Source organism: Meleagris gallopavo, chromosome Z (assembly GCF_000146605.3).
Source record: "Meleagris gallopavo isolate NT-WF06-2002-E0010 breed Aviagen turkey brand Nicholas breeding stock chromosome Z, Turkey_5.1, whole genome shotgun sequence".
Lineage (NCBI taxonomy): Eukaryota > Metazoa > Chordata > Aves > Galliformes > Phasianidae > Meleagris > Meleagris gallopavo.
Window position 1 is genome coordinate 58,688,617 of NC_015041.2, and position 8,074 is coordinate 58,696,690.

The following is an 8,074-nucleotide window of genomic DNA, read 5'->3' on the forward strand; positions in this document are numbered from 1 at the left end:
TAAGAATCAAGCTGATAAGTGATCAACTGTTCAGAAGACACGAGATGTTCAGCACCTCCTGCCTACTGCAACATGTTGGTTCCTTCTCCAGAAGGCACTGAACAATGGCTTAACACAGGAAACAATGTCAGAACGCAGAGATTTAACTGTGACACACACAGAAATACCTGCTGACTGGCACAACTTCTTAGTACAGCTCTCAGTTTTTCAGTGGCTCTGATCACAGCAGCAATGGTTACCATTTCTACAAGTACCACATCAATGTACAGATGTCAGAACGTCCAGAAAACATGCAAAATTTCAACAGCAACACCACCGAATGACACAGTGCATAGAAATATTAGTGTTTGGCAAAACAGTGAATCTTTTAACACCCTTTTCATATAAAACAAATGAATGTACTTTTTTTTTACAAACTGTTCTTAAAAAAAGTTGAGTTTAGGCAGAGTTAGAAAAGTTGGCATGTGAAAGTTAGCCTCAGACACAGGTTTAACTCTGATAATCAGTTGGTCACTTACAGGAATTCTCATGCTTTGCAAGTTGTTTATGTATTGCACTAGCTATGCTTAAGCAAAACATGCTTTTGAACTGCTATTTTGGGAGAGACAGCCCTAATCTTGTCAATTTTCAGAATGGGAGAAACCACATTCATATTAAAAGATTAAAAAGATTAAGCAGTGCATGCGGGGAAAGATAAAAGCTTTACTTTAACTGTTTTTCCCTAACGCTGCTCACCATGATAGTGGGGGTTGTCATAGCAAAAACGTTTTTCAAAGGCAGAATTGAAGTCAGCAGATAATTAAAACAAATGGAAAAGATTTTCTAATTCCAGTGTAAAACAAAGTAGGATATTAAAGGATGGTTTAAAGATGAGGATTACGCTTGCCTTCTCTAGAAAAAAAACACAAAAACTTTTATTGCATTTGCCAGGCTTTTCCACTGCCTTTCCACTGCCTTCACTATACTCAGATATTTTACCATTTTTTTGTTCTATGTCTTGAATAACTTTGTCTGCCTAATAGATCTCGAGATGACCCAGAAGTATGTGGGTTATGCTGGCGCAGACAAGACCAGACAACGAAGCAGTGGCTGGGTGATGTCCTCTCCTGCAGGTTTCAGACCCATCTGTGACAACAAGGGGGGTAGTAACACGAGGCCCAGGGGTGCATTCCTCACTGAGCTCTGCTGGGCAGACACCGAGCTCTGCCCACCAGCAGCACTTGGGCTTGTGGGCACTGCCATCCACTCCTCACTTCTTCCCATGCCAGCTTGCAGACTCTTGTAACACATTCTGTGTCACAATTTGCCTGTAAGCCTTGAGTGCTACAGGTATTTCTGCTCTGCATTTCACACCCAGCCTTGTGCAGAGCAGCCCAGTCTGGATGCAACGTAGTAGAAGGGAAGGAGGAATACTGGCAGGAGCAGTGTGGCACTACTTAAGGCTACATGTGATTCAGGCCAGCTGAGAACACATTATAATGACGCAGAAGACAATCTCAGCAGGATCACAAGCCTTTACAAAGCAGATCAAATTCTAAGCATGAGGAACATTGCAGAGTTTTCTCTGTTCACAAAAAGAACAGCTGAAATGGTGAAGATAGTATCATTAAAATTAATGTCAAGAGTTTATTTTTTTCTAGAGCAAGAATAATACAGTATTTGTAAAGAACATTTCATATTTTCTTGATTCTTTTCCCCTTGCTTGGCAGTTTCACTATTTGCATGATGCTTATGGACTGTGCAGAACAGAGCTAGCCAAAAATCCCAAAGGTTGGGAATCCCCTAAAAGTTAGCATGAGAGTTAGCATCTATCATACAAAATCCCAAACACTGTGAATAAATCTTCTATTAACTACAACAAATAAAAATCTGAAAGGGTACTAATTTTTTTCAGACACCAGTGACTGCTGTGTACTGAGTGCTGAGCACCAGAATAAAACAGAAGGTAGAAGAGTCTTAATCCCCTGGAAACAGTAGGTCCATTTCCAATGCACAAACAATTAATGGCATTTGTATTTAAAAAAAAAACAAACGAATTTTGTTCATATTACCAACCAACATTAAACAATTCAGTGAGAAAACAGAGAAAATAAATTTCTGACTTGAGACTTAAACTCTAGAGACTGTTAAAACCTAACAGTTCATGTAACAAGTAAATTTTGTGCCAAACCAATTTTTTCCCCATCCGATTAGGAGTTAAAGCTTTAGACATCCCCGTTGCTTTGAATATATTCCAGTGAACGGCCACTGTCAGACTTTTCAACAAGCTCACAGACATCTCCAAGCTGTGGGGCTTTCCCACGCTGCACTGCAGTCAGTGCTCTCCGCTGGATTCAGAAGAGTCGAGGTGCTGACGGACAACCTCAGCAGAGCCCCAGAGGCAGGATGGAACCAGCATTCGGTTTCACTGGTGGAGCTGGCAGCCATGCAGCCATACCATTTTGTGAGGCTTTGAGGAACCTGTCTTCCTCTGAAGGATCACTCCATTGCCAGCTAACGTTATCCAGTAGAGAGCATCAGGAAGAACCAGCCTCCACATTCCTGCTGGTGCTCAGCTTTCCAAAACCTATGCAGAGATACATCACAGCCCCATGTGCCAGTTGCATGTGTCCATTATGCACACAGGGACAGCACCATCGCCAAGTTGTGCTTATGGCCTTCCCCTGCTCAGCATGCAGAAGCACAGTTGCCTTACCTGGCTGGCCCAGGGCTCTGATTTTTCAGAGAGGTGCTGTGACAGCCATGCTGACCCTGCACAGGGCCATCACACATGTGGGAGATACTGGATGATGTGCCAGTGCTCCTGGCTACAAAGCAGGCTCGGTGCATGGGGACCATCCCCAGAAAGTGCAGTCCCAGTTCTCCTGCTAGGAAGATAGCCATGCTTTATGCTGGACTGCCTTCTTTTCACACTCTTCCTCAGCAGAGCGTGCAGATTCAGCACTTGCATGAAAGCATAGAAATAGAATAAAGTACATCCCCATTCTAAGAACAAGGACAGCAACTCACATTAGGCAAGACAACCATCTTGTTAACGCTAACGTTTAACAAAGAACCCTCATTAAAAAGTGCAGATCCACTGCCAGCCACACTTAGTAGTGTACAGCTGAATCCCCGCTAACCTAGCATGTATTGGCTCACTTCAGGCAAATCAAATCTCAGCTCTGCGTCCCATCAGCATTCCTCCTTCCCATACATTCAAATGGCCTTCGGGCATCAAGGAGGTCCTGCTTTCCTATTGCCCACTCTGCCTAAGACAGAAATTGATTTCCACACTAGTTCAGTCCAGGATGTACTATGGAGGAGGATCAGTCATCTCTACTCATTTTAAAGACATCACTGGAAGGCCAGGCACAGGCACAAAAACCGGCCCTCAACACATCACTGAGTTCTATTCTCCTTTTATGATTTGAAAGAGCTCCCACAAAAAGCAGAGAAGAAGGAAAAGGCATCTCTTGGGAGACAAGAGATGCAAGCCTCTGAGTGATGGTGTATCCCACAGACCACCTCCACTCGAAGCGAGGCAGCCTGCCCTGAGCGCATTATCCCCAAAGCACAAGGTCACTTGATTGCAGGGAGGGAACTCTGGGCTGCCCTCCACAGAGCAGTCCCCTTCCCCTTTGTCACAAACACCAGGAGAAAGGAATGTTAGAGGTTCAGAGGGATGGAGAGAGGGGTGGGGAAGACCAGTTGGTCAGCCACAGTCACTTGCAGCTGATGGTCGGGAAGAATAACCAGCCCACACAACATGTTAGTCAATGTCAGTCAATGCACTTATGGGATGTCCTCAGGCAGGGAGACAAAAAAGGGGTAAATACAAGCTGGGCAGGAAAGAAATGTAGAGTACACAGAATCTCAGTTCCCTTAGGGCTGCTCCAAGAACTGAGGCAGCCCAGGCTCTGCCATGACACAACACCTATTCTTCCTGATCCATGTCTTCATATCACACATTATTTGCACAACCTGTGGTGGAAGACAGTCACAAACAGGCAAGGAAGGGACAAGCAGCAATATAACTTGCTGCTCAAATCTCATTTTCTACACTACTTTCTAAGAGAAATAAGTGGGCAACTACACTGTAGACTGAATACCAGTGATGAGCAGCTTATAAAAATAAAAATAGAAAACAGCTTGAAAGCATTGATATTCTTTACAAAGGAGAATGTGCACCACTACTTTCATTGTTAGACTGTCCTATATTCCAACGGCATGGATGCTATCACAGAATTACTGCACTGTGTAAATGAATAAGGTATTTGCTATTGTTTTAGATATGCTTTATCATTCAATCTACAGGGTAGTTCAGAACAGTATTTCATTCTCCTGTATTTAAAAACACATTTTGTTGCATAAATTTGTATTTGAAAATTTAACAGGCAGTTTGCAAAACCCAGATATCGAGAACTTCAGCTTCAACTATCGTTATGAATAGAAGCACCCTGTGCAAGCCTACAGTGCCACAAATATATGCACAAGTAATAGTTCAGAAAGCAACCAACATAGCTGCAAACTACACAGAAGGTGCTCCCACTGCATTATCCCTGTGATGGGTTTTCAAAGCTGCAGTGCAGCCTTTAGATAGGGAACATCCTCCTCTGCCTCTCCCACTGGAGCTGCAAATCAATTTTTGAACAGTATCAAGTCAGTAATCTGGCAGAGAACTATCTCAATTTCCCCCTTTGTGCTATGTTTTCTGCTGGGCTAGTGAGCTGAAGAGGTTGGACCTCATTAATGAGATCCAACACCAGATCAGAGAAAGCTGAAAGTCAGGAAAACAGGAAAAGAAAGAGAGAGAAGAAAGAAGCACTGTCATCTGCCTGCATGGGATCTCTGCCCGCCATGGGCTATGCTGTATAGGAGCCGAATGGTGATCTGAGAGCGGACCTCTTGATTCCACGGTAAGAAGTAGTGAAGTATCAAGAGTTATGGTAGGACGCACAAGGCCCTAGGCAGGGATGAAGGCTTGCAGATCAGATATTAGGAAGAAATTTTTTACTCAAAAGGTAATGAGGCCATGGCACAGTTGCCCAAGCTGGCCAGGTTGGCTGGGTTGGCCAGTTGGCTGGGAACTGGGGCAGCCTGATCTAGCAGTCAGCAACCCTGCTCAAAGAAAGAGCACTGGATGAATTATCTTTAAAGCTTCTTCCAAGTCAAGCTATTCTATGACTCTATGATTGTAAGAGTGCAGCACTACCCTGACCATCCTCTTGTGGCTTTTTACTGGGACAGATCCACACCATGATGGTAAGCATGAGACTTACTGGTGAGCAGGTTCTGACACCCTCAAAGTAGTGGGAGACAACAGCAAGCAAATGGGTTATCATCTGTCAGAAACAACATGGCAGCTGGGACCCTACACTCCTGCCAAGCAGAAACAAGACCATGACAGTGTTTTAAATCAGAAGTCTCCCTCCCAGTGGGTTAATGTAAACTCTCAAGTGCTTAATACAGATCACAATTAATTATGCTGTCATCACTCAATTCCTTGCAACTATTTGCAAATGAAGACTGGGTAGTATGTGGGTGCTAAATGCCATTCAAAGACAACATACCTATTTTTGGAGTATGATACTACTTCAGGATCATATTTTGGCTATATGTGCCTAACTGCTTCTACAAGTAGTCTATTTGGGGATGCCCAATCAGAATTTGCCAGGCAATCTGCCATCAGCATCACTGGCAGCTGGAGTTACTGCAGATGCCACAAAGCAGAGGAAACACAGCTCTGTAATGTTGAGGCTCCTGCAATGAGAACACATAATTCGCACCTTACCATCTAACCTGACATGCAACAGTTGCTGACATGCAACATTATCAGAGACACAACAAGATATAAACCACCCTAAAACTGAAGAAAGCAACTCTATATGTGGACAGTGGAGCTGGAGACAAGGTCAAGATCTGTGCTGGGGCTGAATTACAGTGTAGATGTGAATCAGAACATTACAGACCATATGCAGGACTGCACATCTGGAGACAGTGATCTGCCTTCTCAAAGACAAGAAAATGTGTGGGATTACCACAGTTATTAGTCCACACAAAACAGCCCTCTGTGAAGCAATAAACCCTGACCAGAGAAACTGTTTATTACTACCAAGTTTGGTTTCATGCTTTGTGGGGTCTGAGAAGAAACAGCAGACAGCCACATCATGGGGTAGTTACTTTTCTGTACAAACTCAAGGTAAGTCTTCCCAGCAAAGAGGAAGAGAGATGTGATGCTGAAATGTACTGCTCCACAAAGGCCATCAGGTACCTGGCTTTGTACTCTGGGAGAGGAAAGGAAGATGAGTCAGGTCCTGCAATAGTTAAGAGGTGAGTACATGAGGAAATTGAGAGCAAAATTCTTCCTAGCAGCTCCCTTGTGGAGCAGTACAAAACATCATGAATGAGCTCTCTAGCATGACACCCCACCACTCACTGCATACAGAGACCAGTGACTTGAGTACTCAGCAGCAAACAGCAATGAAATCCTACAGAGAGCAACATCAGCCTTGCAAAATTATTTTCACTTGTATCACATGTAAAGCATTGCTATGAAAAGACAAGGCTGTGCCTGCAGCAAACAACTGGCTGGTCTCATCTGGAAGCAAAGCAGCAGATGCCTGTGTTTCCCTCTCCTTCATCTTCACCAGATTTGCCATGGCAAAGCAGTCATAGGTACTTGCAGTTACTTCAGAAGTGCCAACACTTTGTCTCAAGCCTCAGAACCAAGCCCCTAAAGCACAGCTTTGCAATTTGAGTGCCTGTCACACCAATGCCTTCCTCGCAGCACTAAGAGACAGTGCTCTCAGGGATTGCAGATATGATTACCCTGCCTTGATGTGCCAGATCCTGGGGCAGACAGCACACAGAGCACCAAGGCTTTATACTAGCTCTGCTGTGCAGTGAGTGATCATTCAAGCTCTGTCACCTGCACAAAGCTTCCTGGGAGGACAGATGTTCAGAGGAAATCTCTGCTCCCAAACCTTTTGTGGGACATCTGCTAACCACTCCCTGTCCAACAACAGACCTCCAGGACTAAGTGAGACACAGGTGCTCTGCCACTTCTTTCATACACAGGAATACACACCTCATCCACCTAGCAACACCGAAAACAAATTTTGAATGGCACCAGGTAGAAGAATTTCTTTCTTTCTGCTACTGCTTCACTTTTTTTTTTTTTTTTTTTGAATTAGTGATGACTGAAGTTCCTGCACAGTTGCAGATTTAAACTACATAAAAGAAAGGAAGGAATGTAAAAAAATAAAACCAATGAAGTTTAAAGAAAGACAAAAGCAAAAAGAAAAGTCCTCAGTAACAGTTTGATGGGATGTGAGCTGAGGCTGAGTCTTTCATGGACTTTGGAGGACACCATACCATGTCAGGGGACTTGTCTATAGACTTACCAAGTCTCTAAGGTACGCTAGTGGAACATTTCCATCTGTAACGCTGAATAAGCTCAGCTGAATTACTGAAGAGGTACCATACATCAATTTAAAAGTCATGAATTGTAATGGTTCACTGACACACTTAATTTGTTAGTGTTTTCCCTGTACTCATAGAACAATTATGCTACAAAATCAAATAGTGGAACAATAGCATTCATTATTTCGAGGATTTAAAGGACCAAATTCTTCTCTAAGAATCACACACATAAATTCCATTGTCTGCAATGAAAATAGATTACACGTAGGTGATTTTGATTTGTTTTCCAGTGCTTAAAACTACTCATCTATTTAATCTTCTGTAGAAAATATGAAACTACCCTTATGCTCCCTATGTTATTTTTTGTGGACTTCAAATAAGGGCTTAGGACAGATTTGATGCATTTTATCTGATGGTTTGGGATAAGATAATGGATTTTTCTGCACATATACATCCCCAAGAGTACTGAAAGAGTGGATCAAAGTCAGTAGATTTTACATTAAGAATACACAGTGACAAAACATTAATGATCAGTGCTTAAACAGTTAAAATTACGTATATGACTGCTTTTGCCAACATACCTTTGCTTACCGTTGAAAACAATACTTTTCAGTCTAAAGACCAGTGATATTCTGATAACAGAAAATCAACAAAAACAAAAGTTAAAAAT

At 42.9% G+C, this 8,074-nt stretch overlaps 1 long non-coding RNA gene across 1 annotated transcript; it reads right to left on the minus strand.

The window, feature by feature from the left end:
- On the minus strand, window positions 1-8,068 carry LOC109364078. The gene is made up of 2 exons (XR_002110066.1): window positions 7,986-8,068; window positions 1-2,943 (listed from the first exon to the last, which is right to left on the minus strand). It is a non-coding gene; the product is annotated as an uncharacterized LOC109364078 (long non-coding RNA).
- Between the last annotated feature and the right edge of the window lie 6 nt (window positions 8,069-8,074).